Source organism: Entelurus aequoreus, linkage group LG04, assembly GCF_033978785.1.
Source record: "Entelurus aequoreus isolate RoL-2023_Sb linkage group LG04, RoL_Eaeq_v1.1, whole genome shotgun sequence".
Classification (NCBI taxonomy): domain Eukaryota; kingdom Metazoa; phylum Chordata; class Actinopteri; order Syngnathiformes; family Syngnathidae; genus Entelurus; species Entelurus aequoreus.
Genome location: NC_084734.1, coordinates 14,032,457 through 14,057,456, shown reverse-complemented (window position 1 = coordinate 14,057,456; position 25,000 = coordinate 14,032,457). Strand labels below are relative to the sequence as shown.

The window sequence follows — 25,000 nt, the reverse complement described above, 5'->3', positions numbered from 1 at the left end:
TCATTTTGTGCACCAGTAAAAAAAACATGGTAACACTTTAGTACGGGGAACATATTCACCATTAATTAGTTGCCTATTAACATGCAAATTAGTAACATATTGGCTCTTAACTAGTCATTATTAAGTACTTATTAATGCCTTATTCGGCATGGCCTTTTTATAACCCTAACCCTCTAACTCTGGCCCTAATTACCCTCTAACCCTAACCATAACCAAATAACTCTAAATTAAGTCTTTGTTACTTAGAATATGTTCCCCATACCAAAGTGTTACCAAAAACATATAACTTGAATTTGAATTTTTTATTTTTTTTATTTTTCACTAAAGAAGGGTTCGGTGAATGTGCATATGAAACTAATGAGGTTCGGTACCTCCAACAAGGTTAGGAACCACTGATAATTTCAGTGAATTCTAGCTATAAATATACTCCTCCCCCCTTAACCCAGACCCCCAGCCCCGCCACCTCAACCCCCACCCCGAATTCGACGGTCTCAAGGTTGGCAAGAATGATTATATATATATATATATATATATATATATATATATATATATATATATATATATATATATATATATATATATATATATATATATATATATATATATATATATACACATACATACCCCCCCCCCCCACTTGCACCAAATGATCTACAAAAACCATATGTAAAAAATATGTTGAGTGACAAGTGGATGGCTGGAGGAGAGACCATGTTGAGTTCCTGCAGTTAGTCCTCCCGGCCGCCGTGTGGCGCTGTGCGAAAGTAGAGCAGGAAGTAGAGCAGCGTGGTAGACACCAACATGTCTGCGCCGTGAAGGAGAGCAACATAGCACAAGGAGCACCAGGACGACGAGCAGGTAAGATTTTCTGCTTTATGTCACGCTTTTTGTGTTTGTTAAATGCTTATTTATTTATTCTGTCTGAAACAGACGTCAGCTTGTGAGTGTAGCTGCTGGGTTTACTTTGAATGACGAATAATTGTCTCTGCCTTTGAGCTTGGTCTTATTGTCACTAGCCATCATGGACATTGACACTACTAGTTTTAAATCTTTAATTTACTATTTTATGTTTTAAATTGCTCTAATCTGAAGGACGTGGATATATTCTGCACGAAGTTATCTCGTGTATTTACTAGTCTTTTAAAAGTTACCATAGGGCAAAGGCATTGTATCAAGTACAGAAAAGAGCTATAAGGGTTATTCATAAAGCAGATGATCTAGAACACACTAACATATTATTGATTAATTCTGCTTTATTGAAACTGCAGGAGCTAGTAAAGTTACAGACATGATGGGTTATGTTTAAGGCTAAAAGTAAAACATTACCAGCAAATTTACCAACAAATGTTTGCCATCACTTCTGAGAATGAAGAGCATAGAAGAAAAGGTCATGTCAAACATCAGTATTCAAGGACAACTTTAAAACAAATGTGTATATATATATACTATATATATATATAGTACAGTTTTAAGCTGGTTAAAGTCATATCTACAAGATAGGAACTATTTTGTTTCCATTGGTGACTTTGTATCAGAACCAACCAACGTAACGTGTGGAGTCCCCCAAGGTTCAATCTTGGGGCCGACTTTTTTTAACATCTATATGCTCCCACTAGGACAAATCATGCAAAATAATAACGTTGACCATCATTGCTATGCCGATGACACCCAAATCTATGTAGCGCTATCACCAAATGACTATCGCCCCATAGATCTTCTGTGCCAGTGCATTGAGCAAGTCAAACACTGGATGTGCCAAAATTTCCTACAACTAAATGAAGATAAAACTGAGATAATTGTTTTTGGTGCTAAAAAAGAAAGGTTTAAAGGCCTACTGAAACCCACTACTACCGACCACGCAGTCTGATAGTTTATATATCAATGATGAAATCTTAACATTGCAACACATGCCAATACGGCCGGGTTAACTTATAAAGTGACATTTAAAACTTCCCAGGAAATATCCGGCTGAAACGTCGCGGTATGATGACGTATGCGTGTGACGAAGTCAGAGTAACGGAAGTTATGGTACCCGTAGAATCCTATACAAAAAGCTCTGTTTTCATTTCATAATTCCACAGTATTCTGGACATCTTTTGCAATTTGTTTAATGAACAATGAAGGCTGCAAAGAAGACAGTTGTAGGTGGGATCGGTGTATTAGCAGCGGACTACAGCAACACAACCAGGAGGACTTTGTTGGAGCGCTAGCCGCCGACCTCACCTTGACTTCCTACGTCTCCGGGCCGCCAAACGCATCGGGTGAAGTCCTTCGTCCTTCTGCCGATCGTTGGAACGCAGGTGAGCACGGGTGTTGATGAGTAGATGAGGGCTGGCTGGCGTAGGTGGAGAGCTAATGTTTTTAGCATAGCTCTGTGAGGTTGCTAAGTTAGCTTCAATGGCGTCGTTAGCACAGCATTGTTAACCTTCGCCAGCCTGGAAAGCATTAACCGTGTATTTACATGTCCACGGTTTAATAGTATTGTTGATTTTCTATCTATCCTTCCAGTCAGGGGTTTATTTTTTTTGTTTCTATATGCAGTTAAAGCACGATGCTATCACGTTAGCTCGTAGCTAAAGCATTTCGCTGATGTATTGTCGTGGAGATAAAAGGCACTGAATGTCCATTTCGCGTTCTCGACTCTCATTTTCAAGAAGATATAGTATCCGAGGTGGTTTAAAATACAAATCCGTGATCCACAATAAAAAAAGGAGAGTGTGGAATCCAATGAGCCAGCTTGTACCTAAGTTACGGTCAGAGCGAAAAAAGATACATCCATCACTGTCTCTCAAGTCCTTCACTGTAACGTTCCTCATCTATGAATCTTTCATCCTCGCTCAAATTAATGGGGTAATCATCACTTTCTCGGTCCGAATCTCTCTCGCTCCATTGTAAACAATGGGGAATTGTGAGGAATACTAGCTCCTGTGACGTCACGCTACTTCCGGTACAGGCAAGGCTTTTTTTAATCAGCGAGCAAAAGTTGCAAACTTTATCCTCGATTTTCTCTACTAAATCCTTTCAGCAAAAATATGGCAATATCGCGAAATGATCAAGTATGACACATAGAATAGATCTGCTATTCCCGTTTAAATAAAAAAAAATCATTTCAGTAGGCCTTTAAAGTCGTCCAACACCTTCAATCACTGTCCCTGAAAACCTCCAATAAAGCCAGAAATCTTGGGGTTATTTTAGATTCTGATTTACATTTCGACAGTCACATCAAATCAGTAACAAAATCGGCCTACTATCACCTCAAAAATGTAAAAAGACTTAGAGGGCTCATGTCAGCTCAAGACTTTGAAAAACTTGTACATGCCCTTATTACCAGTAGGCTAGACTATTGTAATGGTCTCCTTGCAGGTCTTCCCAAAAAAATGTCAGGCAGCTACAGCTTGTTCAGAACGCTGCTGCTAGAGTTCTAACAAAGACCAAAAAATGTGAGCACATTACACCAATTCTTAAATCCTTACATTGGCTCCCTGTACATCAGAGAATTGATTTCAAAATCCTCCTGCTCACATATAAATCACTACATGGTCTAGGGCTGAAGTATATCACTGATATGCTCCCACTATATGAGCCCTCTAGATCACTAAGATCTTCTGAGACCAATCAGTTAGCGGTTCCAAGAGTAAACTCAAATCAAGGGAGCGCATCATTCAGTCACTATGCAACAAATAGCTGGAATAAACTTCCTGAAGATGTCAGACTCTCCCCAACTCTGACTACTTTTAAAACTAGACTGAAGACTTTCATGTTCACCTTAGCTTTCAGCTAAATCTTTTAATCTTTTAACTTTTAACGTCTGCGCTGTTTTTATTTTTATTGTCTGCATTTTAATTTTGCTTTTATTTTCTTTCATTTCACTTTGTTGTCTGTTAAGCACTTTGAGTCTGCCTTGTGTATGAAAAGCTCTAAACAAATAAAGTTGCCTTGCCTTGCCTATATCAGGTTCAACTATGGAATTTTCTTTACAATGAGATAAAAGAAGGTAGAAATTAGGGCTGGGCGATATGGCCTTTTATTAATATCTCGATATTTTTAGGCCATGACACGATATACTGTATCTCCATATTCTGCCTTAGCCTTGAATGAACACTTGATGCATATAATCACAGCTGTATGATGATTCTATGTGTCTACATTAAAACATTCTTCTTCATACTGCATTAATATATGCTCATTTTAAACTTTTATGCAGGGAGGGCAATCACAACTAGAGATGTCCGATAATATCGGCCTGCTTATATTATCGGCCGATAAATGCTTTAAAATGTAATATCGGAAATTATCTGTATCGTTTTTTTTGTTATCGGTATCAGGTTTTTTTTTGTTTTTTTTTTATTAAATCAACATAAAAAACACAAGATACACTTACAATTAGTGCACCAACCCAAAAAACCTCCCTCCCTCATTCACACAAAAGGGTTGTTTCTTTCTGTTATTAATATTCTGGTTCCTACATTATATATCAATATATATCAATACAGTCTGCAAGGGATACAGTCCGTAAGCACATGTGATTGTGCGTGCTGCTGGTCCACTAATAGTACTAACCTTTAAAGGCCTACTGAAACCCACTACTACAGACCACGCAGTCTGATAGTTTATATATCAATGATGAAATCTTAACATTGCAACACATGCCAATACGGCCGGGTTAACTTATAAAGTGCAATTTTAAATTTCCCGCTAAACTTCCGGTTGGAAACGTCTATGTATGATGCGTATGCGCGTGACGTCACGACGGCAACGGAAGTATTCGTACCCAATGTGTCACCATACAAACTGCTCTGTTTTCATCGAACAATTTCACAGTATTCTGGACATCTGTGTTGGTGAATCTTTTGCAATTTGTTTAATGAACAATGGAGATTGCAAAGAAGAAAGTTGTAGGTGGGATCGGTGTATTAGCGGCTGGCTGTAGCAACACAACAAGGAGTACTTACTTGGATAGCAGACGCCTAGCCGATGCTAGCCGCCAACCGCACGGATGATTGGGTGAAGTCCTTCGTCCCGCCGTCAATCGCTGGAACGCAGATGAGGGCTGGCTGGCGTAAGTGGAGCGCTAATGTTTTTATCGTAGCTCTGTGAGGTCCGGTTGCTAAGTTGCTAAGTTAGCTTCAGCGTCGTTAGCAACAGCATTGTTAAACTTTGCCATTATTAACCGTGTAGTTACATGTCCATGGTTTAATAGTATTGTTGATCTTCTGTCTATCCTTCCAGTCAGGGATTTATTTATTTTATTTCTATCTGCATTTGAGCCAGATGCTATCACGTTAGCTCAGTAGCTAAAGAGCTTCGCTGATGTATTGTCGTGGAGATAAAAGTCACTGTGAATGTCCATTTCGCGTTCTCAACTCTCATTTTCAAGAGTATATAGTATCCGAGGTGGTTTAAAATACAAATCCGTGATCCACAATAGAAAAAGGAGAGTGTGTGGAATCCAATGAGACCTTGTACCTAAGTTACGGTCAGAGCGAAAAAAGATACACCCTGCACTGCCTCTCTAGTTCTTCACTCTAACGACCCTCATCCACGAATCTTTCATCCTCGCTCAAATTAATGGGGTAATCGTCGCTTTCTCGGTCCGAATCTCTCTCGCTCCATTGTAAACAACGGGGAATTGTGAGGAATCCTTCCTCCTGTGACGTCACACTACTTCCGGTATAGGCAAGGCTTTTTTTTATCAGCGACCAAAAGTTGCGAACTTTATCGTCGTTGTTCTATACTGAATCCTTTCAGCAAAAATATGGCAATATCGCGAAATGATCAAGTATGACACATAGAATGGATCTGCTATCCCCGTTTAAATAAAAAAAATTAATTTCAGTAGGCCTTTAACAGTTAATTTTACTCATTTTCATTAATTACTAGTTTCTGTGTAACTGTTTTTATATTGTTTTACTTTATTTTTTATTCAAGAAAATTCAGTTCATTTTCAGTACAGTAAGAAAACAACAAAACATACTTTTTTTGGTTGTTTATTTACCAAATTTGTAAACAATGGCTTTATCCTTTTAACATTGGGAACACTATAATAATTCTGCCCACGTTAATCAACATTAAACTGCCTCAAGTTGTTGCTCAGATTAAATAAAATGACAAAACTTTTCTTCTACATATAAAAAGTGCAACATTAAACAGTTTCAAGTCAACTCATCATGCTTAATTTATTACAGCATTTGGGAAGCCTGTAGTTGATTTTTATTTTGTAAATGTTATATTTTTATCAACATGTGATAGCAGGGACCCTGCCATTCAAAACTAGGCTGCTGCATTACTAATGATTAATGTAAATAGCTGAAAAATAGTACAATAGCAATAGGAGAGACTATTCATCCCTGAATACCATGGAGTTCATGTAGGCTTAAAGGCCTACTGAAATGAATTTTTTAAAATTTAAACGGTTTTAGCAGATCCAATCTATGTGTCATACTTGATCATTTCGCGATATTGCCATATTTTTGCTGAAAGGATTTAGTAGAGAACATCAACGATAAAATTCGCAACTTTTGGTCGCTGATAAAAAAAGCCTTGCCTGTACCGGAAGTAGCGTGACGTCACAGGTTGAAAGGCTCCTCACATTTCCCCATTGTTTACACCAGCAGCGAGAGCGATTCGGACCGAGAAAGCGACGATTACCCCATTAATTTGAGCGAGGATGAAAGATTCGTGGATGAGGAACGTGAGAGTGAAGGACTAGAGTGCAGTGCAGGACGTATCTTTTTTCGCTCTGACCGTAACTTAGGTACAAGGGCTCAATGGATTCCACACTCTCTCCTTTTTCTATTGTGGATCACGGATTTGTATTTTAAACCACCTCGGATACTATATCCTCTTGAAAATGAGAGTCGAGAACGCAAAATGGACATTCACAGTGACTTTTATCTCCACGACAATACATCGGCGAAGCACTTTAGCTACGGAGCTAACGTGATAGCATCGGGCTTAACTGCAGATAGAAACAAAAGCAATAAACCCCTGACTGGAAGGATAGACAGAAAATCAACAATACTATTAAACCATGAACATGTAACTACACGGTTAATGCTTTCCAGCCTGGCGAAGCTTAACAATGCTGTTGCTAACGACGCCATTGAAGCTAACTTAGCTACGGGACCTCACAGAGCTATGCTAAAAACATTAACTATCCACCTACGCCAGCCAGCCCTCATCTTCTCAACACCCGTGCTCACCTGTGTTCCAGCGATCGACGGAGCGACGAAGGACTTCACCCGATCATCGATGCGGTCGGCGGCTAGCGTTGGATAGCACGTCTGCTATCAAAGTCAAAGTCCTCCTGGTTGTGTTGCTGCAGCCAGCCGCTAATACACCGATCGCACCTACAGCTTTCTTCTTTGCAGTCTTCATTGTTCATTAAACAAATTGCAAAAGATTCACCAACACAGATGTCCAGAATACTGTTGAATTTTGCGATGAAAACCAAGCTTTTTGTATTGGATACAATGGTGTCCGAATACTTCCGTTTCAACCATTGACGTCACGCGCATACGTCATCATACATAGACGTTTTCAACCGGAAGTTTCGCGGGAAATTTAAAATTGCACTTTATAAGTTAACCCGGCCGTATTGGCATGTGTTGCAATGTTAAGATTTCACCATTGACATATAAACTATCAGACTGCGTGGTCGGTAGTAGTGGGTTTCAGTAGGCCTTTAATGATACAGTTACATTATTATATCAACTATCGGAGACAGAAACTCTTCATTTAACATTATGTCCTGCTTCAACACAGCTCAATCAACACAGAAAAAGGTAAAGTGAAATAACAGACAGACAGAGCTTTGCTGTCCGTAACACGCACACATGCGCACACACACGCACACACACACACATTCACACCCACACACCGCAAAATGAGCTAACGTTACGCTAAAAGGGAGTTAGCCTTCACCTCAAGCCAGGACTGCGAGCGAGCTGAGCTGCCGTTTAGGTTTCTAGAACGTCAACGGGCTCATAGTGATGTTACTAGTAGTTGACTGGGAGGTGTTTATTATAATTTGGGGAGAGTCCGCTGCCCGATGCTTACCTGCTGAACGCTAAGCACTGACTACATGCGCTCTGAGTACGCACTGCTGATTGGCTGTTACCGCTCTGAATACGCACTGCTGATTGGCTGTTACCGCTCTGTTTGTAACCAATCAGATGGTTGTGTGGGTGGGACAATGCTGGGTGCTGTGTAGAGTCCTGACAGAGACAGAGGCAGAAGGAAGCGGAGGCGGCTACTTAATATGTTCGTGTGGAAACTCGTTAGGTACACCTCCGAACCCAACCGAAACCCCCGTACCGAAACGGTTCAATACAGGTACCGTTACACCCCTAGTGTTCACCAAGTTGAAGAGGAGGAGATTTTTCACCATCATTCTCGTTAGCTTGCGAGTAATGTTGTTACTCTCCGAAGACACGACACCTTTCTCTAACCTTCAGGTTATGTATGGCCTGAACATGTTTCAACATGTTTGTTGTACTGCTCCCCTTACAGGAAAGCGAAGCCTGGCAATAATTGCAGATAGCCGTTTCCTCGTCATATTTCTTAGTAAAGTGAAGCCATGCCTTGGAGCGTTTTTTTACGGTCCATTGTTGTTGCTGCTTCTGTATCTGCCGCCCAATGACTGAGCTACGTAATTTCCTGTGACGTGCCACGGGACATTTCCTGCGGCACGGGATTCGTTCCCAGGGATTCGAATAAAGAACCAAATCGTTTTCTTTACTATAGTGGCTTCGATAACGGGAAGCGTTTCTCACAAAGGGATTCGAATCCATGGAATCGGTTCTTTTCTTATCGAACAATCGGGAGAACCGGTTTTCGAACATCATCCCGTGAGGTGTATATTACTTTTTTTGTTCGGTTTGTACTTCATGAAGTTTTGCACTTGTTTTTTGTGTGTGTTTTTTGTTTGTTTTCATTATATTTGGATGTATTTGTTTGGTTTGTATGCTTGTGAATCTGGGCTATCCATTAAGTAAGACTACTTATTATGTTGAAGTGGGCAGGAAATATAAGATTTTCTTCGTCCTGTTCCTTCTCAAGTATAGGTGTGTAAATATGTGTTTAGTTGCTAAAGTTTAATTGTCTATTGATCAAAAATGCACATCAATGAAAGAGATCAATAAAAAATGAATGAATAGGACATATACGTAGCAGTGGTGTCATTTTACCCGTTTTTTTCTCCCTGACTAACTAACTAACTAACTAACTAACTAACTAACTAACTAACTAACTAACTAACTAACTCAGTGTTTTTCAACCTTTTCTGAGCCAAGGCACATTTTTTTCATCGAAAAAATCTTGAGGAAAACATAATTTTTTTTATCTCAGCAGCTGATATTGACAGTAAAAAGTTGTTGTCGCAATTGTTGGATATGAATTCAAACCATAACCAAGCATGCATCACTATAGCTCTTGTCTCAAAGTATGTGTACTGTCACCACCTGTCACATCACACCCTGACTTATTTGGAGTTTTTTGCCCCTTTCCTGTGGGTAGTGTTTTAGTTCTTGTCTTGCGCTCCTATTTTGGTGTTGATTGTCATGTCATGTACGGATGTACTTTGTGGACGCCGTCTGCTGCTCCACACGCTGTAAGTCTTTGCTGTCGTCCAGCATTTTGTTTTTGTTTACTTTGCAGCCAGTTCAGTTTTAGCTTCGTTCTGCATAGCCATCCCTGAGCTTCAATGCCTTTTCTTAGCGGCACTCGCCTTTTATTTATTTTTTGGTTTAAGCATTAGATACCTCTTTTTACCTGCACGCTAATTACTGGTTTACATAAAATATTTTTAACCCAATCAGGTGAAATTACATCATCTCCCACGGCACACCAAACAATATCTCACGGTACACTAGTGGTTGAAAAACAATGAACTAACTAACCCAACACTATTCTTTAAATGTATCCACGTTATTTGGGGGAAAAAACGCCTTAGGGTAAACACACTGACTTTAAATAAACACAAACCTAATGCTCAAATGTTGTAATTATATTTTTATACTACCAGGAGGTATTTTCAAAGTGCAAAGAACAGTGAAGGAATATTTTTTCAAATATAAAGAACATTGAGAACCTGCTGTCATGAAGAAAACTTGATAGAAATGCCTCCAAATTGATGATTGGCCTGTCTTAGATCTTAATTTGCTTCAATAATCTTTTCCAGGTGATAATTAATCAAGTCACTTTTCAGGTTGCTCATACTTCCACACTTGCAGACAATCGCAGTAATATTAGCAAACTGTGTGTTTATTTTCCTGGATTGCGAAGCCAAAATGCGGCCAAACGTCTGATTTTAACTCTGCGGGAGGATCCACTATCTTGAGCTTTCCACTCTGCTCTTCTGTTTGCTGCCATGCTTTACTGAGCTACAGGGAATTATGGGAAATGCGGGTTGCTTCTCAGACCAACGCACTCAATCGCTTGTATTCCGACACGTGACTTCTTCCCGGAAGTGAAAAACAGTGGTGGTCAACCAAGCCAAGATGGCTGTTGTGCGGCAAGCAGCGCCTAGATCTTCCTGCAACAAAAAAAAGATATGAGCAAAAAATTAAACCAAGGATTATCCGTTCGTCACGTTCCCGGACATATCGGACTATCTGGTACTCCAGACATCATTCTAAACAGGTGAAAACTTGTAAAAGCATGGAGTTCTACAACTTCTTTGTGTGTGGCTAGGTCAAGGATATTGGTATCAAGACTCTCCCGGATAAATATGTATTGTTTTTGCTCTGGTAAGTTTGCATTTCAGGATTTAACTTCACGTCTACAGCCATGTTTGTAGCACTCGCCGCTGACGAGTACCCATGTTTTTCCCCCATCTTTATCAAAATATAACCATAGACGTCAACATTGTGTATGTGCAAAATGCTTCATTTAGGATTGTTTATCAAAATATAACTATAGATGTCAACATTGTGTATGTGCAAAATGCGTGTATGTGCTGAAAGATTTATTTATGATTGTTTATCAAAATATAACTATAAATGTCAACATCGTGTATGTGCTGAAAGATTCATTTATGATTGTTTATCAAAATATAACTATAGATGTCAACATTGTGTATGTGCTGAAAGATTCATTTATGATTGTTTATAAAAATATAACTATAGATGTCAACATTGTGTATGTGCTGAAAGATTAATTTATGATTGTTTATCAAAATATAACTATAGATGTCAACATTGTGTATGTGCTGAAAGATTCATTTATGATTGTTTAGCAAAATATAACTATAGATGTCAACATTGTGTATGTGCTTAAAGATTCATTTATGATTGTTTATCAAAATATAACTATAGATGTCAACATTGTGTATGTGCTGAAAGATCAATTTAGGATTGATTATCAAAATATAACTATAGATGTCAACACTGTGTATGTGCTGAAAGATTCATTTATGATTGTTTATAAAAATATAACTATAGATGTCAACATTGTGTATGTGCTGAAAGATTCATTTATGATTGTTTATCAAAATATAACTATAGATGTCAACATTGTGTATGTGCTGAAAGATTCATTTATGATTGTTTATCAAAATATAACTATAGATGTCAACATTGTGTATGTGCTGAAAGATTCATTCATGATTGTTTATCAAAATATAACTATAGATGTCAACATTGTGTATGTGCTGAAAGATCAATTTAGGATTGATTATCAAAATATAACTATAGATGTCAACATTGTGTATGTGCTGAAAGATTCATTTATGATTGTTTATCAAAATATAACTATAAATGTCAACATCGTGTATGTGCTGAAAGATTCATTTATGATTGTTTATCAAAATATAACTATAGATGTCAACATTGTGTATGTGCTGAAAGATTCATTTATGATTGTTTATAAAAATATAACTATAGATGTCAACATTGTGTATGTGCTGAAAGATTCATTTATGATTGTTTATCAAAATATAACTATAGATGTCAACATTGTGTATGTGCTGAAAGATTCATTTATGATTGTTTAGCAAAATATAACTATAGATGTCAACATTGTGTATGTGCTTAAAGATTCATTTATGATTGTTTATCAAAATATAACTATAGATGTCAACATTGTGTATGTGCTGAAAGATCAATTTAGGATTGATTATCAAAATATAACTATAGATGTCAACACTGTGTATGTGCTGAAAGATTCATTTATGATTGTTTATAAAAATATAACTATAGATGTCAACATTGTGTATGTGCTGAAAGATTCATTTATGATTGTTTATCAAAATATAACTATAGATGTCAACATTGTGTATGTGCTGAAAGATTCATTTAGGATTGTTTATCAAAATATAACTATAGATGTCAACATTGTGTATGTGCTGAAAGATTCATTTATGATTGTTTATCAAAATATAACTATAGATGTTAACATTGTGTATGTGCTGAAAGATCAATTTAGGATTGTTGATCAAAATATAACTATAGATCAGGGGTGGGCAGTTAATTTTTACCGGGGGCCGCATGAGCAACCCGAACACTGCTGGAGGGCCACATCGACAATATTTCAATTAAATTTTGCTCAATATTATTTTTGATATACCGTGAGATAAATAATAACAATAATAATAATAATAATAATTTAATTTAACCTAACTTAACTTTATACAAAAGCAAATTGCTTTTGATGGTTTTATTTTTAACACTGTCTTACACTACACTTCCTGATGTATAATACAATGCAAAAATGTCAATTTCTGCACAGGGTTAATTTAAAGTTTATCCTGCATCCTCTTTAAAAGTCCAACTTTTTTCCCCGTCAGATTTGGACAACCATCTGTTGTCACACCTGCCAGCTTGTCCCATTTCAGTCCTAACATGTCCAAAAGCGCATTTACCCATGTGAACAAGTCATTACCTGTGGTTGTCTCTTTAATTGACTGCATGGCTGCCAGCTCCTCCGTGATTTGAAAGTCTGCAGTTATCCCACGTAAGAAGATGAGCAGCTGGGCGGTGTCACGTACATCGCAGCTCTCATCCAAAGCCAGCGAAAAACAGTCAAAGTCGGCCGTTCTGTTCTTCAGCTGAAGCTCCAAGTTTCCGGGCATATCAGCGCAACAGAGTCCAATAAGCACTCCTTAATAAACTCTTCGTCAGAAAACGCCTTACTTTTTCTGGCGATTTTGTGAGAAATGACGAAACTTGTCCTGACGGCTGCATCTCTGGGGGTGTGAAATATGGCAAAAGGTCCTTGTTGGGTTTGCAGTTTTACCATCAACGCATCAGCCTCCCTTGCACGCTCTTCATCAGACAGATTCCGGTATTTTTCCTCGTGCTTCGTCGTGTAGTGGCGATTCAAATTATATTCTTTAAACACAGCAACATGTGTACCACAAATTAAGCACACAGCTTTACCTTTAATTTCTGTAAAGAAACACGCCATTCGTCATCAACTTTTCTTTTTTTAGCGTGAGCTGACATCTCGGTGGTAACTGGGCATCACTTGTCGCTGTGCACCTTCACTCACAGGTTACACACGGACATACGCCCACAAATAGCAATTTTCAAAATAAAAGCAGCACAGTTGTATTGCACGCACGACATAGATGTTTTTTAAAATGTATTTTGCAATTTGTGATTGCCACTGTTCACATTCACTCACAATCACACACGCACATACGTCCACACGAAAGTAATACAAATAACGCTTTTCAAAACAAAAGCAGCACCGTTGTATTGCACACTCGACATAGATACTTTTTTAAATTGATTTTGTAATTTATGATTGGCCTCACGCGGGCCGGTCGGGGACACACAAAGGGCCGGATGTGGCCCGCTGGCCGCCGAATGCCCAGGTCTGGGGTAGGGGGTAGCGGGGGTTGTATATTGTAGCGTCACGGAAGAGTTAGTGCTGCAAGGGGTTCTGGGTATTTGTTCTGTTGTGTTACGGTGCGGATGTTCTCCCAAAATGTGTTTGTCATTCTTGTTTGGTGTGGGTTCACAGTGTGGCGCATATTTGTAACAGTGTTACAGTTGTTTATACGGCCACCCTCAGTGTGACCTGTATGGCTGTTGACCAAGTATGCCTTGCATTCACTTGCGTGTGTGAAAAGCCGTAGATATTATGTGATTGGGCCGGCACGCAAAGGCAGTGCCTTTAAGGTTTATTTGCGCTCTGTACTTCTCCCTACGTCCGTGTACACAGCCGCGTTTTAAAAAGTCATACATTTTACTTTTTGAAACCGTTTCCGATAATTTTGAAACCGATACCGTTAATTTCCGATATTACATTTTAAAGCATTTATCGCCCGATAATATCGGCCGTCCGATATTATCGGACATCCCTATTATGTTCCATTGAAAATATAGAACATTACACACGGCGCTCAAAAATCTATCAAAATGTTTTTGTACGACTTTGGTAAGCTATGAAACTGTACCGCTTCATGGATTGTACTGTGCTTCAACATAGGAGTATTATGGTGTGTGTATAAGGTAAGACATATTATCTGGCGTTTTGTTTTCGCAATATTATGCAAAAGCAACTTTTCTTACCTTCTGGTACCTGCTGATCTGTATTTGGGATCTGCATAAGTCCTGAAAAACTGCGTGCGTCCGCCTTTGTAGTCTGTGGAGACACTGTAGTCGATAGAGGCTTCTTATTTTTCTCTATCTTCTTGTTATGGGACATTCATCCTCCACTGTTGCCATTTCTATTATAAAGTAGTGTAAAGTTCTTACTTATATCTGTCAGTAAACTCGCCATGAAATCACTAAAACTTACCGGTGTAGTGAGTTTACATTATTCACCCAAGGAACTTTAGTTATTAGAGAGTTCCGGTCGGACGGTTTTTCACGGGAGTACTTGTCCAGAAGTAATAAATAATAATAATGGATGTTATTTGTTACACATTTTTTATTGAAATACTTCTTAAAGTGCTACAGTGCAAGCCAACATTTAAAGGCCTACTGAAAGCCACTACTACCGACCACGCAGTCTGATAGTTTATATATCAATGATGAAATCTTAACATTGCAACACATGCCAATACGGCCGGGTTAACTTATAAAGTGCAATTTTAAATTTCCCGCTAAACTTCCGGTTGAAAACTCCTTTGGATGATGACGTACACTACCGTTCAAAAGTTTGGGGTCACATTGAAATGTCCTTATTTTTGAAGGAAAAGCACTGTACTTTTCAATGAAAATAACTTTAAACTAGTCTTAACTGTAAAGAAATACACTCTATACATTGCTAATGTTGTAAATGACTATTCTAGCTGCAAATGTCTGCTTTTTGGTGCAATATCTACATAGGTGTATAGAGGCCCATTTCCAGCAACTATCACTCCAGTGTTCTAATGGTACAATGTGTTTGCTCATTGGCTCAGAAGGCTAATTGATGATTAGAAAACCCTTGTGCAATCATGTTCACACATCTGAAAACAGTTTAGCTCGTTACAGAAGCTACAAAACTGACCTTCCTTTGAGCAGATTGAGTTTCTGGAGCATCACATTTGTGGGGTCAATTAAACGCTCAAAATGGCCAGAAAAAGAGAACTTTCATCTGAAACTCGACAGTCTATTCTTGTTCTTAGAAATGAAGGCTATTCCACAAAATTGTTTGGGTGACCCCAAACTTTTGAACGGTAGTGTATGCGCGTGACGTAGCCAGTGAAACGGAGGTATGGCTCCCTCATTGAAGCCAATACAAACTAGCTCTGTTTTCATCTCATTATTCCACAGTATTCTGGACATCTGTGTTGGTGAATCTTTTGCAATTTGTTCATTGCATTATGGAGAAAGAAGCTGAGCAAGCAAAGAAGAAAGTTGTCGGTGCGAAGCGGAGTATTTTGCGAGGGAAGTCAGCAACACAACACAGCCGGCGTTTCATTGTTTACATTCCTGAAAGATGCAGTCAAGATCGAAGAACTCGGACAACAGAGACTCTTACCAGGAGGACTTTGACTTCGATACACAGACGCCTGTAGAGAACTGGGACAACACAGACTCTTACCAGGATTACTTTAATTTGGATACACAGACGCAGACGCGGTACCGTGAGTACGCAGCTGCGCTTCCAAACATTTGATCGCTTGCCCGTACGTGCATGTCACGTACGTAACTTTGGTTAAATATATAAGCTTTATGAACCTTGGGTTAGGTGAACGGTCCTTTGGGCTGAGTGAGTGTGTGTGTTGTGCAGGTGTTTGAATTGTATTGGCGGGTTATATGGACGGGAGCTAGCATAACAAACACCTAGGTGTTTTTATGCGGGATTACGCCAAATAGCGAAAAGTGAAACCGCTTCTATCAGGACATGATCTTGAGAAATTAATCCACGCCTTTATCTCGACTCGTTTAGACTACTGCAGTGCCCTGTATGTAGGCATTAGCCAGGCCTCCCTCGCCCGCCTGCAGCTCGTGCAGAACTCTGCTGCTCGTCTGCTAACACAGACCCGCAGACGTGAGCACATCACCCCTATATTAGCGTCCCTTCACTGGCTCCCTGTGCGTTACAGAATCAATTTTAAACTCCTTTTATTTGTTTTTAAATGTCTAAACAACCTCGCGCCAACATATCTCTCTGACCTCCTTCAGCCTTACTGCCCCACCCGATACCTAAGATCAGCCGATCAGCTGCTACTGACGGTCCCGGACACAAGGCTGAAGCTTAGAGGTGACAGAGCTTTCGCCGCTGCTGCTCCCAAGCTCTGGAACGACCTACCTCTTAGTGTTGGACAAGCCTCCTCTCTTCCTGTTTTTAAATCTCTCTTAAAAACATACTTTTATTCCATGGCTTTTAACACTGAGTGATACCCATCCTGCAATGGCGCCCCATAATACACCTGCTGTGAACATGTTTTTATGTTTTTATATATATATATATTTTTTTATCGTGTTCTGTTTGTGTTGTGTTGTGTTTGCTCGGTTCTCGTATTATTTTTAACCTGCCCATTGTACAGCACTTTGGCTACCCCTGTGGTAAATTTTAAATGTGCTGTATAAATGAAGTTGATTTGATTTGATTAATTTGTGGCATATTAAATATAAGCCTGGTTGTGTTGTGGCTAATAGAGTATATATATGTCTTGTGTTTATTTACTGTTGTAGTCATTCCCAGCTGAATATCAGGTCACCCCCTGCTCTCACAGCATCTTCCCTATCTGAATCGCTTCCACTCCCCACTAGTCCTTCACTTGCACTTTCCTCATCCACAAATCTTTCATCCTCTCTCAAATTAATGGGGAAATCGTTGCTTTCTCGGTCCGAATCGCTCTCACTTCTGGCCGCCATCACTGTAAACAATAGGGAACTTTGCGGAAATGTTCAACTGACTACGTCACGCTACTTCCGGTAGGGGCAAGGCTTTTTTTTGTCAGATACCAAAAGTTGCGATCTTTATCGTCAATGTTCTTTACTAAATCCTTTCAGCAAAAAATATGGTAATATCGCGAAATGATCAAGTATGACACATAGAATAGATCTGCTATCCCCGTTTAAATAAAAACATTTAATTTCAGTAGGCCTTTAAATCAATAAAAGCTTAGCCATTGAAACATAAAATACAAAGACTTAAACATTATCAATCAATCATAATAAACACACAAAATAGTGGGTTTACGAACACTGTGTCTATTTAATTTTTTTAGTTACTTGGTCAAAAGATTGTTTTCTCAGTATTTCTTGAGCACATTCAACAATACCGTGATAATTCTTGTCACGATAACCGTGATATTTATTTTCACATTGTTTCATCTCTGCCCGGGGACGATTTGAATAACTTTACTTCAGTACTAAATTGTATTGCTAATCGGGCAGACATAAACACAAATCTTCGTGATTGTTTTCAGACTACTTTGGTGTTGTGTTCAAGTGCAGTGTACCATGAACACAATGAAATACATATAGGCCTGGCACACTCTCTCAGGTCAATAACAGTAGGTTGACGGAATGAAAATATTTTTCATGCTATGTTATGAGTCCAAAGCCTGTTTTTATTAGCTTCACAGCCTCACCAATTATCATAAATATTTTATTCCCCATTGACCTTGAATCGAGCATCGCTGTAATGAATTCTTGTTTGGTCACAAAGAGAGATGGAGGATTTGTGAAGCATGACATTTGAAAAGTTTATAGACGTGTTTTAAACATGAAAAACGCACATTTGGACGAGGTCAAAAGGCATTTGAGTGAAGGATGCTGAATGCTTGTCTGTGTAAGCAGATGGTAGTGATGAATTGAATGCGCTCAAGGCTTTAATTAGGCTTCATTGAATTGTATAAATAACGCCCCATGAAAAGAAGTTCCAATCACACTAATGATAATAAACACACACAAAGACCTTAAACACACCATCTTCTCAGGTTCTGTGGCGTCTTGGCTTCAAGGAAACGTATTACACAAGACTTAGACCGTAGATTTATCATAGATTTTACTCTCAGGCTGCTGTCACACTTGGCTTGCCGTTTGTGAAGAGGGATCTTTATGATGTCAGAGCCTTTGTGTAGCCACAGATGACTGATGCTTCGCTGGAGACTTCAATCATTGAAATCGTGGACTGGATTGCTATTCGTCTTGTGAAGTCAAGACGGAAAAGGCTCAACCCTAGACAAGCCCGGTCGCCTCAGTTTCATCTTCATTTTTCCACTACACTACATTTGCACTTTATATGAATCCTGTTTCAGTATGCAGTAATAATTCAGTACATCCTGACATGTATCAAACTGATGGTTGTAGTTGGGGTCAGACGTTTGCATTTGATTGAATGTCTCGTTAATTTTGGATCCTTAATGTTTTTTTGAACGGTTCTCCTGGAATGGAATGATAATACAACCAGGGATGTTTCAATTAGAGATTTATGCTGCCTGTACCAAATACCAATCATCCAGTACTGATACCGATCGCATGTATTGACTGTACGTTTTTCAATTTGTTTATTGTGAGTGCTATTGAAGTCCAACAATACCAACACAATTATTGTTGAGCAGTTGTTTGAGCAAAACAAAGTCAAAAGTACACAATGACTGAACTCATTGTGATTATTTTTGCCCTCAAAACCCTCCTGTGTCTTGGATCCTATCCTCTGAATGTGTAACCATTAACAAAAACATGTTTTTTTTAATTGAGAAAATGAAAATATTTATTCATGCACAGTTTAATCAGTATTGATCATATACTGATACGACCCTTGGTGTTGACACCACCATTGTATGGATCGAGCTGCCCTCTTACGTGTTGTGTACTGACTTTAACAATGTTGTTGTTTGACTTCGCTATGTGCCAGGTTCCTGCGGACGTTATCTCCTTCTGTTGTTGACTATTTGTTTCATACGGTGTTGATGTGGAAATGGTTGCTTCGGCATTTTGTTGGTGTGGCACCGAACGGAGATGTTGACATGCAGATTTTCAAGCGCTCTTCATTCTCTAGCAGGTGACTTTCAAATGATGCCACACATTAGCAGTGGTGCTACTTTTTGTAGCAACGCTTTTGCCGCATACTTGACATATTACGGTTGTCTATTCAACATCTTCCCGCTTGAAGCCAAACCACCGCCAGACGATGGACGTTGTTTTTCTTGGGAATTAATTCTTCCTTCATTTGTTACCAGATTGGCACCTTCTCTCTCGTATTACCACTCGCACCGCGCCGTTGGCATCACAGCTAACGGTACCATGTCGCTACCTGTCTGCTCCGCGAGAGCGTGTGACGTTGCACACGTGACGTATGTAAGAAGGTGCGCTTGTTTTATGTCTCTGTGAGAAGGAGAGACACGACAGAGTGAGAAGAGCCTGTAGTGTAATGCCCGCAGCTAAAAGCAACTGCGTGAGAACGTATACTCCAATATCACCATATAGTCATTTTCTATATCGCACAGAGACAAACCCGCGATATATCGAGTATCGTATTTCCTTGAATTGGCGCAGGGAATATAGTATTCGCACGTCTAGAATTACTGCCGGGCCAAACTCGTTTCTCAAAATATTTAACGCATGCTTGGCCTTATCGCCGGTTCATTATTAACGCTGGATCAAATTCGTTTCGCAAAATATTAATTTTATTATCGCATGTCTATAATTTTCGCCGGGTCAAACTCGTTTCGCAAAATATTTAGCATATGTCTAGAACTTCCGCCGGCTCAAATTCATTACGTCACGAGTGACGCTTTACCTGTCCTCATTTTCAAAATGGAGGAAGCTGCTTTCAGTAGTTTGCAATCGCACAAAGGAAAAAAGATAGAGTTATTCAGTAGGATTTAAGGTCCAAGCTATTGAATACTGGTACGGTATGCTAAAAAGAACAGTAAGCAGCTATGTTTTATTAATATACCGTATCTGCGTGTGTCAAATACGGTATGAGTCATTAAAAGACTCCCGCCTCCTGGTGGTAGAGGGCGCTAGTGATCCTTCTTGCGACTTCCGGTACTGCAGAAGAAGTGACAACACGCAGCAACAGATCGTCTTTTTTTTCCTCTCGCCTGAACTTTTAACATGGAGGATTACATACCGGTATCTAAAATAAAACAGTTTTTTAAACTGGACTTTCAATCGAAGCAGGAGGTAATAATTAAAGGAATATCTCCATCGAGAGAGAGATTTTAAAAACTGAAGAAAGAAAATAAGGAAGACTTCTATAAACAAGTTATCGATGCTTTTGGTCAGAAGGAGCTGCAAATGGACTCCATTTATAAGTACAGGTAAGACCATAATAACGTTTTTTTTATTAAATGTGCTTTTCATGATGGTATGCTTACATCACACTCAAAGCGCACACCTAAATTTACCGCATTCCTTTTGGTAAACGCCAGAGTGAGAAGAGGTTTTAAAATAATTAGCGCATGCACAGCCATCCCGCAGGCTTCCGGTAAATGCCGGAGTGACAGGAGGTTTTAAATTAATTAGTGCCCCTGCGGCTATTCAAGGAAATACGGTATATCGATATATCGCCGAGCCCTAACACAGATAGAACGATACTTGGCTTTTTCGCAACAGCCACAGCGAGCAGTCAGCGAGCAGTCAGTCACGGCAAACCGCAAAAAAAAAGCCTTACTTGCGATACAAGTTTGGGGCTCCTCGTTTGAACTTGGAATGCAATGATGGGCACTGATGTGCTGCTGCTGCTGCTCCAGTCAGTCTTTTCACACGACTGTGCAGAGGAGCCATGTGCTCTCTAAAAGTTTAATTCTCCACCGTGGCTTCCTAACAAGTAGCAAAGCAGCCAACTGGAATCATACACAATCTTCACAAAACTGCTCTATATTTTATGGCCTCTTTGATAAGCGAGGGCGACCCCATGGTGATGCTCCATAACTCAAAATGACTTGTAATACAGACACTTTGTCTTTTGCTGCAAAATGTGTTAAGTTTTTATGTGTTAGATCAGCTTCCTTGGTGGATAAGAAGCTAATCTTCTCCTTTACAAGTAGTCAAGATAGCAATATTTAACTAATTAAAAAATAACACTCAATACCTTATTTTCCGGACCATAGGTCGCAATGGATTATAAGGCGCACTGCCAATAAACGTGTCTAGTCAGGTCTATTATACAAAAGGCGGATTATAAGGCGCATTAAAAGGGTCATATTTTAATTTTTTTTCTAAATGTAAAAGACTTCCTTGTGGTCTACATAACATGTAATGGTGGTTCTTTGTTCAAAATGTTGTATAGATGATGTTTCACACATCATCAAGAAGTCGCTTTCCGACCGTTTCTTCAGGATGCGCCGTTTTGTGGGCGGTCTTATTTACGTGCCTCACCTTCGACAGCGTCTTCTCCCCGTCATCTTTGTTGTAGCGGTGTAGCGTGCAAGGATTTGAGTGGAAGAAGTGGAAGAAGTGTCAAAAGATGGCGCTAACTGTTTTAATGACATTCAGACTTTGCTTCAATCAATAACGGAGCAGCATCTCCTCATCCGTGGCTCACTAGTGCAACAACAACGCCGGAAATGTGTCCCGTGAAAAACCGTCTGACCGGAACTCTCTAATAACTAAAGTTCCTTGGGTGAATAATGTAAACTCACTACACCGGTATGTTTTAGTGCTTCCATGGCGAGTTTACTGACAGATATAAGAACTTTACACTACTTTAAATTAGAAATGGCAACAGCGGAGGATGAATGTCCCATAACAAGAAGATAGACAAAAAGAAGAAGCTTGTCTACTACGGTGTCGGCACGGACTACAAAGGCGGACGCACACAGATTTTCAGTACTTATGCAGATCCCAAATACAGATCAGCAGGTACCAGAAGGTAAGAAAAGTTGCTTTTGCATAATATTGTGAAACAAAACACCAGATAATATGTCTTACCTTATACACACACACCATAATAATACTCGTATGTTGAAGCACAGTACAATCCATCAAGCGGTGCGGCTTCATAGCTTACCAAAGTCCTACTAAAACTTTTTGATACATTTTTGAGCGCCGTGTGTAATGTTCTATATTTTCAATAGAAAATATAACATTTTGGTGTTTACTTGAGTCATATTGCAGTCTACACGTATCTCTTATGTGTGACTGCCATCTACTGGTCACACTTATCATTTCACCGTTTACAAAATAAATAGCTTCGAGTCGGTAAGCACAACCAAAATTATTCCGTTCATTAGGCGCACAAAGGATTTTAAGTGCGTCTTATAGCCTGAAAAATACGTAATTGTTTTTTTGTGTGCTCCCTGTTATGTAAAGCGCAACATAAAGTTTATTATTATTATTTAACAATGGGAAATTGAAATAATCAATGACAAACTGTCAGCATCATAAAGCCTTTATTAACCGTACAGGCAATATAGGTAGCTTTCTGTCCAAATTCCATCAATACTACAGAGTATCGTGTCACGTAAATCAAGGGGTACCATATTTAAATGCTTTGTTTACCGTGACATCACGTCTGGTTCCAGACTTTGCACTTGGCGGAAAAGAAGCGCTCCAGCAGCACACTCAGTCAAACTGCCTGTAGGTAATGTTGCAATTTTCCATGCCAACAAAGCAATTATGCCTGATAGAAAACAAACCTAAAGTAAGGCTCTTTCTAAAATTAGCTTTGTTGCTAACTGGGTATTTGTTGCTAATTGGTTTTTTCCATTTAGTAAGGTTGTGGTAATGATATTAAAATTTCACGGTACGACATTTTTATGTTATTACGGCATGGTACGATATTGTGGTATCGTCAAAAAAAAAAAAAAGTATTGATAAAAATGCCATAATGTGTAAATAAAGTGGCATGAATGTTTAGGATAAACACACTTACTGTAATTGAACGCAAACATAATGTTCAAATGTTAAAACATTTTTTATTACGTCTATCGTGTATTTTTGATTGTAAAGAATATTGCAGGAACATCCACCGTATCAGAACCAGAATACCTTTATTGTCCATTGCATGGAAACAACAAAATTGAACCGCAATCCAGCTCAGTGCTTTTAAAACAACCTACATAAAATACTCTTAAGACAACAAACAATAATAAACATTTTATAAACATAATACAAATTTAAAAAACATATTGCACAGAATCAAGCAAATATTAAAGGGGAACCGCATTTTTTTGGGGGGTATTTTTGCCCAACATTCACAATTATTATAAGAGACAAGAACACACATTTTATTTTATTTTTTGCATTTTAATATGTAATAATCAGCTCATTCCCGGTGGCTCAAAAATGGTGCTAATGGGAGTAATCCATTTTTGGCTCTAAATCACTGTAAAATGTATAAAAAAACCCTGTCGATAATACTCAATTTACAGCTTGTGACTTGAATATTAACCATTGTTTGTTTGTATTTGTTTATTTAAAGGGCAATGTGCAGTTACATTAAAAAGATGGCTGAACCAGATTTAGCACCATGCTAATTTCCATCTGCAGTCCTTTTATGGCGCATTAAAAGGTTGAGGCCATAAAACGAGAAATTGGTCATCTGTGACATTCAACTTAGACTTGGAGATGGCGAGAGAGTAGGACTGTAACGATTATTGTAGATGCCGCAGCATTTTGTCTCAAAGTCTTTATAATAATGCAGTGACGGTATTAAACACAAACTTGGTGTGTAGGTTTATTCTGGCGCCTAAGCGTTGGCTGGGTCTAAAAATCTACTACATCTCCCAGAATCCGTTTGCATTTTAGGGCCGAAAGTATGTATTTGTGTGTGGATAAGTATGCGTTTATTAGTATCCGTGTTCGTGTGGACAAGGTCTAATTCCTCATCTAAACGAGAAAATATGAACATCTGTTTGATCAGCACCCGAGTGAGAGCAAACATTGTACAGTAAGTGATTAATTGATCATGGAAAATTATCGATTTTTAGATGCATCGCAATTCGGACATGGACGGTTATAAAATCGATTAGTAAACGTCAATCGATAATCGATTTAGACTTAGACTAGACAAACTTTCTTGATCCACAAGGGAAATTGTTCCACACAGTATCTCAGTTACATTTATTTATTGTAAATAAAGTATGCAGACAGTTCTAAAAATTGGCTAACTGTAGCGAGAGATCCAACCAGCTCCTTTATTATACGGCACTTATGTTCCAGTTTATTATAATCTTTATACAATATAATGGGTTTGTGTCTGGAATTGTGTTGAATCAAAAATGTATTCTCAATCAAGTCGTCAACCCAAGAATCGCAATCGAATCGTGAGTTGTAAGATTCCGGATCCTTCAAACTTGTAAGAAATGTAGTTGTGCACACATTTCCGTGGCTGTAATAAATGTGATGGGAATTTGTTATTACAAATGCACTGTTTTTCAAAGTTTCAAGTGACAAACGCTTCTTTAGTAAAATAAAAAAACTGCATCAATATAAATAAATTAAAGATGCATCAATAATTGATTTTTAATCAAATCATAGCTCCTAAATTGTATTTTATCACCCGTTTAAATGATAGGCAACATTCCAAAATGGAGTAAACATCCAGTGTAACAATTGTCAGGCAATAAGTTACTAACATCAGTGTCTTTTTTAACGTGTACTTTCTTAGAGGCAGTAGACATTTTTTTATATCAGTTTGGAAAATGATGTTTCTCAGG

The 25,000-nt window shown here is 38.7% G+C and overlaps 1 protein-coding gene across 1 annotated transcript in view; it reads left to right on the top strand.

The window, feature by feature from the left end:
• Nucleotides 1–731: 731 nt before the first annotated feature.
• Nucleotides 732–25,000, top strand: part of mrpl11 (mitochondrial ribosomal protein L11) — a 243,340-nt gene continuing 219,071 nt past the window's right edge. Inside the window, exon 1 of the mRNA XM_062044285.1 lies at nucleotides 732–858. The gene's annotated coding sequence lies outside the window, so the exon portion shown is untranslated. The remainder of the gene's footprint in view (nucleotides 859–25,000) is intronic.